Genomic DNA, 9,960 nt, shown 5'->3' with positions numbered 1-9,960 from the left:
CCTCCATTTTTTAAAGCAAAACCAATTTGTCTAAAAATTACCGACAGGTTCTGCCTGGGACTGCTCTCATTCCCAGGGCACGTGGGTAGATATTGCCCCCAAAAGGTGCACAGCCCCATCACTCCGTGCCCCATGGCTGGAGGCATTTCCATGGCCGTGGGCTTTTCCATGGGCATTTCCAGGGCTTGGCCGGCAGCTTTTTGAGTGTCGGAGGTGGTTTTTGCAGTGGGAGGGGATGAAGCATTGGTCATGGGCAAGGAGCATCGCTCCAGCTTCTCGGGGAAATCCTGTCAGGGAGGCAATAGCATCCCTCCTGCGAAGAGCGTACCCAGCCCCGTGGCTGCTCTGGTCCCCCATCCCAACAGCTGCTACTCTGTTTTGGGTTTATTCAAGGAAAAAAAAAAAAAAAAAATCTATAGTTTTCACCTGAAAAGTGCTTGACATCATTTAATACCCCCAGCTGCTGGGACTCTCTCGTCTGCGACGGTGAAAGCTGATCAAAGCGCAGCGGAGACCCGCAGCGGCGGAGCCACGGATCGATGGGGCCACAATTACACATTGATTTGTATATTTTTTTTTTTTTTTTCCCCTAGGCAGCTACTTTCACGCCAGTGGCATTCCCTTCCCTCCCAGCCCTCGCCACACTCGAGCTCTGCAAGACCAATCAGCAGGATGGGTCGGAGCAGGAATTCCCCCTGCTCGATAATCTCAGTCTTTAAATTTTCTTTAAGCTTTGGGGCAGGATAAGAAATTCCTCCGGCTGCACCGAGCCCTGGCCTCTCTCCCACGCTGGGGACACCATTACCAAAAAACCCAGTAATTAATGGTGCATAGCCAAGTTTCCAGGCTGGGGCAGGCAAGGCGTTAACGGCAGCCAGAAGCAGGGGCTCTGCCCATGCCGGGGACGGCAAATATCGAGACAACTGTGGTCCCTGCCCCTCGCGGGGAGGATGCTGCGGCTCCAGCTGATGGAAGCAGATTCATGGCATTGCCATATTAGCAGCCCTGCACTCTCTCTCCCCCATTTGTTACCCTAATGGGGATTATTATACTTATTATGGTCTCAGCCGCCAACGTTTATTGATTCTGACACTGCAGCGCCTTTAATCAGGGATCCAAAACACGCTATTATCAGCGCCAAAGGGTCGTCAGCACACAAACAGAGCCACGATGACAAGGACAAAAATAAACCCCTGGCAGAAGGCGATGCTGGGCGGACGGGGAGCTCGCGGGCAGGGGGACAGACGAGTGTCCCCAAAGCAGGGTGCCGGCGGTGACGCCGGGGAGGGCAGCGGAGTTGTGAGGTTCGCTCGGGAGCAAGTTGCAGACCAGGGAGCACCTGAGCGGCTGATTTTCACACCTCACACGCGCGCAGACGCAGGCGGCCGCCTCCAATTCGCCTCTCCCCCCCCCCCCCCAAACCCAGTGAGTCACCGAGAGCTTCTTATGCAATTGGGGGGGGGGGGTGTGAAAAAAAAAGCTCTAATTGCAGAGATAATGCCACGGGAGTGACACATGCCAGCACCGAGAGCTCTGGTGTTTGACTAGAAATTACCCACATACATATTTACAAAGCCTGCCGCTGATTCAACCCCTTCCAGCACGGAGCCGAGAGCCATCGTCCCTTTCCAATGTCCCCGCCTTGAAAAAGCGGCAGCCCCCTCCCCGCAGCATACAGGTCCCTTTCTTGGAAATCCCCTGCTTAAAGCAGCTCTGGGAGCGAACGCGAAATAAATACGCTTAAAACACACATAACTAGAGATGCGGAAGGCGCTGCAGCAGTAAGTCGCTGGCCCTTCCCGCGCTCCCACTGCTGGTGTTCATTAGCAATACAGCACGCACGGGGCAGGCGGCATCGATCCGCTCAGCGATCATTAATTCATAAGCGCAGCCATCGATTTTTGCGCATGTCCTCATGCAAGTTTTATCAGCGGAGCCACGTGAGCCCCCCACCAGGTCCGGGCATGGCCATGCACGGTGCTGGCGGTGGCGTGCGGAGCAGCCGGCCGGGGAATGGCAAACCCAGCTTTGCTGCCCCAGGGATCCTCCCGGCCTAATTAGCCCCTTGGCAAAGCCACCTAATGACCTGCTGGAGACCAGCTCCCTCTGCTTCTACTCTGCCCACTTACCTAAGGGATGCCCCGCTGCAGCCCTGTCCGTCCATCCGAGGAGTCCCTCTGTCCCCAGCCACCGGCACGCACGTCCTCCGTCTCTTCAGCAGACACAAGGCAGTCTGGATGCAGGCAGGAGGTTGGCAGGGAAATGGAATAATTCGTGTTTGAGCAGACAAAAGAGCATTTAAGATACTGAGTGGGACCCTGACCCATGTCACCCCCATCCCTGCTCCGCAGTCCCCACCGCTCCCCTCCCATGGAGGACCCCAAGCCCCCATGCAGGACTCTCCATCCCTGTGCTGAGCCATGGTTCACTGCAGGTGATTTCCTGGTCGGGGGGAAACTGAGGCCACGGGAGGGTGTGAGGGACTGGTGTCCTCTCCTGTGGCTCACTGAGTCCTTAGGAGATGCCCCTTTCGCTCTGTGCCTCAGTTTCCCTCACCTATTTCACACCCTCTGACATGAGCGCTGAGAGCCGGGGTGAGAGGGACCAGGGCCAGCAGCCGCAGGTTTGGGTGTGTGACCAGCTCATTTCAGAGCCCTTCTAGGATCCAATTCTCCTTTTGCTAATGAGGGGATAAATCAGAACAATCTGGGGATGGAGCTGCAGGGAAATCCCACGAGAGACAAACCCACCCCCAGGCTGTTCCCCCCCAGGGCTGCTCCACATCCCTGCGGGCAAAGCAACCGCTTTTCCAACTGCTTCTACCTTCCGCGGCTGAACTCACTGTGCCATCGCCGCCGTTACTGCCCTCTCCGCAGACACAGGCTCTGGGAGGCGATGGGGCCCTGGTCCTCTCAGGAGGGACCCTGGTGTCTGGCGTCTCCCGGGCAGCCACTTGAGATGCAGAGCCCATCCCCGCTCTCGCTGGGGTCATTTTTTTTCCTCTCCGCTTGGCTGGCCCGTGCAGACACTTGTCACCCGCTCCAACGGCAGCGCCTGCCTGCTGCGAGTCCCCGGCGGGGGGGAAAAGGCGAGGGGGTGCAGCCCGACTGCTTCACCTGGATGTGGTGGTCCGGGTCAGGGATGGAGCTGCCCCTGCAGCCCTGAACTGGGGGGAAGCATCTGTGGTGCCCCCCCATCACCTGGGTGACACCGGGAGGGCAGAGCTGGCGTGGTGAAGCCCTGGCCACGCTGGGGAGGGGACATGCAGGGAGGCAGCCGGAGAGCGTGGCGAGGTGGAGGAGAGCGCGCAGGCGATCCATTTGCGATGTGCATCGATTCCTAATGCGGCCGGTAGCATGCCGGGCTCTTTGGGGAAGCATTACGAGACGATGCTTAGAAAAGCTGTCCACGGCCCACTGCAGTAAAACCCTCGATTACCTCACCGCCACGGCGCCGAGCCCGAGGGGGGGGACGGGGGGAGCGGGCACGGGGCTGGACGTCCCCAGCAGCCAGCATCCCTCCGACAGCCATCCATCGCAGGGACAGGCACGGGGAAAAAATTCCTGTCTGCACGCAGGGGCTCTCCCCATGGGTCCCCACTACCCAAGAGGGTGCTCGTCCTCTCCGCCAGGGCAAGGACATCCTGGGAAGCGGCCACCAAAACCCCCCCCCACACTGGTCCACCGCCTCCTCCCTGCCTGGGGGCAAATGTGGCAGCAAGCCCCCACCCAGCAGCCATGGAAAAAGGCAGCTCCTGGGCTGGGGTGGGATGGAAGCGAGCCCCAAAACCCCGCAGGTATGTGCCCCCCCAGCACGCGGGGCTGGCCCAGCTCTTCAGAGAGCCCAGCGGTGCTGCACAATGGCTTTGGCTCTTAAGCGGAGAGGCAAGGGAAAGCAAAACCTCTCCATCCAGCTGAAAGCACCAGGGGAGTGACAGGTAGGTAGAAATAATTACTCAAATTGGAATTTGGGGTAATTATGTTCTGCGTTCCCGCAATTTTCCCTGTGGGGAAGCCTTTTCACAACCCCCCGATAAAACAGATTTATCATCGGCTGAACACCAGGTCCTTTCCCTGTAATCTTCAAACTCAAACATATATTTCTCTGATCATAAATTAGCAATACTCGCACTCGCTCTCTCAAAGCTGTTTCTCTCTTCCCCCTCTCCAGGTTTTCCACATCCTACAGAAACGGAAGATCCAGGCTCCGGCTGGTTATTTTAAAAGACGGCGATCAATCAGGGTTGCCAAGCTCGGCTCTCCTCCTCCCGCTCAGGGTCCACGGCACACCAACACGCCGGCTGCTGCCATGCCGAGCTCTTCCCTAGGGATGCATCACCCCTAAACCAACCTGTGGCCACCCAATTCACGCTTGAAAGAATCTGGTTTCAGGTCAATTAAAAAAAAATAAATAAAAATCTAAAGCTAGGAGCGGGGAAACCCTGAGCTGGGGGATGAATCCCCGGTCGGGAGACCCACATGCCCAGCAGGACACTGGTCCTTGTCCCAGCAGCTCTGGAAAAGCTGGTAGCATGGAAGAACCATGCTTATTGGCATTTTTCTCTGTTTCATCATTTATCCCTGGTCAGACGGCTTGGCGCGCTCAGCCGGTGGATGGGAGCCGGAGCAGGAACAGAGAGTCACCTTGGAAATGATGCTGGAGAAACTCTTCCCTCGGCAGCAACAGGCCAGGGCTGCTGGGGGGCAGGACGCAGTTGCCCCTAGGCTGGGAGCCGCACCAGGGTGGGAATGCCCCCGTTTTGGGGAGATGCCAAGCAGCTTTCAACATCCCCCCCCCCCCCGCCCAAGGAGGTGACACTGTCACTCCTGGCTGCAACAGGGACATCACACGCCAGCGGCTCGAGCATCCTCCAGACCAACCACATCTCCCTGGGAGAGGTGCTTCCAGCAGAGACTCCCCCTGCCTCGGCTCCATCACCCCCAGCATCCCTGCAGCCCCCCCCGCCCCAAACCCAGGCCCTTCCAACCTCTTCCCTCTGCAGGAACTGGGTTAAGCTGGAGGGGGGGGACGACAACCCCTCCCGGAGGACACGCGCCTCCCATCGCAGAGCCTTTCCCAGGCGTCAGGGCTCCTGTTGACAAGACCTAACGCAACGCTGCTAATAATAGCTGTATCCTGGTCGCGTCTCCCATCCCAGAGCAGCTCATGGCGAGGACTCCCGCTTGCTCCGGAGCCGGATGGAGGAGGAGGAGCACTGGGAAAGCCCCCCGGGGTGCTGCGGGCACCCCCAGCCCTTAGGAGACCCGCAGTCGGCTGCATGGAGGGGGCTGATTTTCCACAGATTATTTTTATGCTAAACATTCACAATTTGGGGGGGGGGGGGGTGCGAAGAGGGAAAGAATGTGTTTTCTTCTTTCTCTTCCTTTTGCTGTGTTTTTCCTCCTCCTTTTTCCAGTGGCGAAGTGGAAAATGGGGAGAGGAAGAGCCCAAGCAGGTTTTTTTTTCCCCCCCTCCCCTCCTTTATTTCCATCGTTGAGTTTCCCTGAAGGGGCTCGGGCAGCCGTCTGCACCCCGGTGATAATTCATGAACAGCCCTTTCATCTCCAGAGCCCTTGCAGCTCCCATCTAATGAATCCCAGCACTGGGATCCTTAAAAATATTAAAATAAAAATAAAAATAATAAAAGGGGCAGATCTGGAAACTGGGCAGCAACACAGCTCTCCTGGGTTGGCTGCTACTAATTACTTCATTAGTGTTAGGGTTGTACAACCTCTCAGACCTTAAGGCACCCATCGGGACTTTTCCAGAGGAGCTGCTGTGTAAACGTAGGCAGGAAAACGAGTTTCTGGTCAGTCCTGGGGAGCCTGGTCCCCGGCCAGCTGCCTGGGTTGGGGACAGAGAGTGGGACACATCGAACCCCAGGCAAAGTCCTGCCCCGTTGGCAGGCGGTGGGAGCTCACCGAGGGCTTCAGCAAACGCTCCAGCCATGAGCTGCACAAACAGCCGCCCTAAACGATCGCACGCTAAGCACAAATCAGTGCCTTGAGCCAACAGCCAGTTAAGTGCTATAAATAAAGCTGTTATCATCCGTGCCTCACTCGCTGAGCAAGCTGGGCCACAGCATTTCCTCCCCAGCAGCGTTTAAGGGTGATTTCTAGTCCGGAGGAGGCCAGCAGCTTGTCAGCATCCACAGTTCAGTGGCCTTTTTCCATCCTGCCATTGATTTTTGCACTTGGCCAATAAATCCACCTCGGCACAGGTTGGGGACAGGGCTGGAATAGACATGGCCACTGTCCTGGACAAGGAGACCTGTGTTATCTCCTCTTCCCAGCTTACCTGAGTCCCAGGAGGGCTAAGAGCCTCCATCCTCCTCCTCCTCCCACTGCTGATTCCTGTTCCAAGTCCCTAAACTCAGCCACCACCTCTCTGCTCCTGTCCTGGTCCCCCTAAACCCTGCACTAAGCTGCCTGCGTTGCCCTGGCTGAGAAGCTGCAGAAGGACAGAAAAGGAGAGCTCTGTCCCCAGGTGGTGGCCAAGGGACGTGGCCCAGAGTGGCACAGGGAGCCCCTGGTCATGCTGGCGAGAGGAGAGCAGAGAAGAAATCTGGGTGGGGAGCAAGAAGAGGGACGGGCATGGTGATGGGAGAGGAGCTCCTTTCCCCCTGTGGGGACGAGGACCTGTGGGAGGAAGGCTGAGCAGCAGAGGATGGAGGCAGCTCGTGGACACGCCTTGCAGCACGCTGTGTCCCTGCAAGGGTGCCACACGCTGTCCCAGATCCTCCTAAATCATCCAAAGGGAAGGAGCACGCTCACGTGATGCTCCCCAGGAGACAGAGAGGCAGAGGAGGGCGAAGGCTGCTGCTCTCCAAGGCTCAAAGACTTCCCCGTCTCTGTTTTGGTGCCGGTTAATGATGCATGGCCAGGGCTGGGAGGAGACCGTGGAGGGGGAGGGCAGGATGGAGGAGGAGGGGGGCCCATATGGAGATGCTTCTCCCAGAGAGTGGCAAGATGCTGAGCTGGCGTGAGATCGGGAGCTCACCGAGACGTTGGCTGGTAGAGCCAAGCAATCAATATGTGAAAATCCAGCCCAGGCGAGGAAGGTGACCTTGAGCGGCAGAGAAGCAGAGGGAGGAGAGCTGCATGAATGCACACGGAGAGGATCTCTGGGGGAGGGAGGGAGGAGAACAAGAGGGGCAGGACAGGAGCCCTCTGCTCGGCTGCTGCAGTGCCTGCCGTGTGCCCGGGGAGAGGGCAGCCGTGGATCCAGCCGGAGGGGATGAGAGGAGGGCGGTTAGTGCCCGGAGTTAGTCTGCTCCTCCCTGTCCATCCCTGCACACCCCGTACCGAGGGGGAGGCAGCTCCTTGCACATACAAAACAGTCTGGGAGCATCCGCTTGTCTCAGCCATCCCCTCCGACCGGGGCTGCTGCTGGTGCTTCCCCCCATCCCACATCATTTAACGGTCTCCATCCACGGGGCTGCCACCGTTTCCCATCACAGAGTACTGTGAAGCCCCGCAGCTCCTGCTGTTACTCAGCAAACGCTCCCAAGATCAGAGCGATGCTTTTGCACAGCTCCAGCTCATGGCTTCTAACACGGGCCCTGCTCTAATTCCTCTCTCGGGCTCCTCTGCTCCCTCCCCTGCTGCTGCCCATCCCCGTGTGGCCGCAGCGGCTCTGGCTTCTCTGCCAGCCCCATTCACTGGGCTCAGGCAGTGCCTGGGGCATGTTGGCAGAAGCAGCACATGTATCTCAGCAGAGATGCACCGTCCCTTCCATGCATATATGCACGGGACAGCCTGAGCAGTCCTATAAAGCCTCCACCACAGAAATGACTTTAAAACGCAGGCGACGACGCTGCCCCTCCGCTGGGTAGAGGTGCGGACACCAGGGCATGGAGAGGAGCCAGGACTCCCAGCTGCCCAGCCACAGCCTAAGGGACAAGGGGCTGTGGGCAGGAGGGGTGACAGAGGGGGTGGCCGGGTCTTGGACACGCTGCAGGACTGTCCCGCCAGCAGCGGGGCTCAGCAGAGCCCCTCTAATGCCCACTGACACCTCCAGCCCCGGGGAGGGCTCTGTGCCTCCACGCCAGCTCCAGGGCAGGATCCATCCAGCCCTGCTGGGGTGCTCGGGGAGAGCCTGGGGACATCCCATCCCCACGGAGGGAATGAGGTGCTTCAGCGGGGTGGGAAAGGGCTGCGGGGCCAGCAGCGGAAGGGGGCTGCTTTTCCCTACATGATGCTGCAAAGACAGGCGCTGGTTTCTTCCCCCCACCCTGCTACGTGGCAGCAACAAGGACACGAGAGCACAGTTAATAGCCGCATCAGCAGAACGGTGGGGCTGAGCCCCCAGCAGCCCCCTCCCAAAGGTAGCCCCAGCACGGCGCCCTCCAGGGCTTTGGGGAAGACCTGCTGCCGCAGCCCACCCCCTCCTCCCAGGGGTGTGAGGGGACCTGAGAGCCACCCGAGGCAGGACAGCACTGCTGCATCTCAGCTCTCCCCCAGCAAAGTTCCCCCAGAACCACCCCATCGCTCTTAGAAAAGTTCAGTTTCTGCAAAGCCAGCAGCCCCCTTCGCACCCAGAGACATCCCTCCACCTACCTCACCCTACTCCCCCACGGAGCAAACCCTCCTCTCCCCTCTGCAGCTCCTTTAAATCCCTCCCCTGCCAACACCGAGCACCTGGGCTATTCCCCAGCTGCGTGGGCATGCCCCTGAGATGCTAAAACCACCCCAGAAGGGAGGTAAAGAGCAGAGAGCTGAGTCTGCAGCCCAAAGCGAAGGTCAGGCATTTCCCACCACTCTGCCTTGCCATCTAGTGGGATGAACGCGAAGGACCGGGGCTCGCCCTTGGGAAAAGTTGGCCAACTCCATCCCGCTGGAGCCCAGCCTGGCTCACGGCCACAGTTCATCCCACGGGAGCGGATGAGATCACCGGCGGTAAAGGACAGTGCAAAGGTGTCAAAAGGATGGATGGGGAAGGAGGAGAGATAGAAGGGTAGACGGACAGGGGATAGATAGATCCAGCTGTTTTGAAGATGACACGACAACAGCACTAATAAATCTTAGCATTTTAGATCTTGCCTGAAAGGAAAGGCTGGAACGCCTCCAAATTCCCATTTACAAAGGGCCCTGGCTTTTGGATGGACATAATCCACATCTGAGTGGGGTTTTGCATGGAAAAGAAAGGCAAGAGGTGGTGCGCACACACGCGTGCTCTGTGCCACCGGCTGCCGGCACGCTTGTGCCCGTGCTGTGCCGAGGAGGCAGGCTGGCAGCACCCGCGCCCGGCGGGGATCGTGGCATGCCCCTAGATGAGAAGCTGGATCTTCTCGCTTGGTTTTCTCCAGCTGCCTTAGTTTGCCTCCCCGAGCCTGGAGGATGTGGGCTGAGCTCAGTGGTTTCAGTTCAGGATTCTGGATTCTCCAGGGATGTGTCATCCCTCTCATGGTATGCGTGTTTGTTACATGTGTATAAAAATATAGAGGGTGAATACATTATATTTAAAATATCTCACCACTGGGCAGCTCTTTTCGGGTGTTGAAAGCTGGGATGATACAAGATATTTTAACTACCTCCGAGTGATTCTTTCCTGCTGGACCTGGGGCCGTTTGGCTGAGCAGGCTCCAGTGCTGGTCCAGCCTTTCTCCGGAGCTTAAGCAGACCCAAACCCAGGGACACCCTCCCTCTGGGCAGAGCTCATGCTGGAGACCCCATTTGGTACCAGGAAAGCTCCCAGCCCCAGTGGGGGTCAGGGTCCCCCCAGAGCAGGGGCCATGGGGCTGCAGCGGGGCTGGGGTGAGGTGACGGAGGACTCCAGTTGCTCTGTGCTGAGGTTTCCTGTTGAATCATCTTTTGGAGCACACGGGGACAGCCCAACTGTGGCCACAGCTCACACCTGGGTGTCCGACATCCTCAGGAGCCACACAGACCCACCTGATGGACCTGGGGATGGCTGAGGGGACAGTCCGGTCACACAGGTCAAACCTGATGTGGCCAAAGC

This window comes from Larus michahellis, chromosome 21 (genome assembly GCF_964199755.1).
Source record: "Larus michahellis chromosome 21, bLarMic1.1, whole genome shotgun sequence".
Taxonomy (NCBI): Eukaryota; Metazoa; Chordata; class Aves; order Charadriiformes; family Laridae; genus Larus; species Larus michahellis.
Note: the sequence above shows the minus strand (reverse complement) of the source record.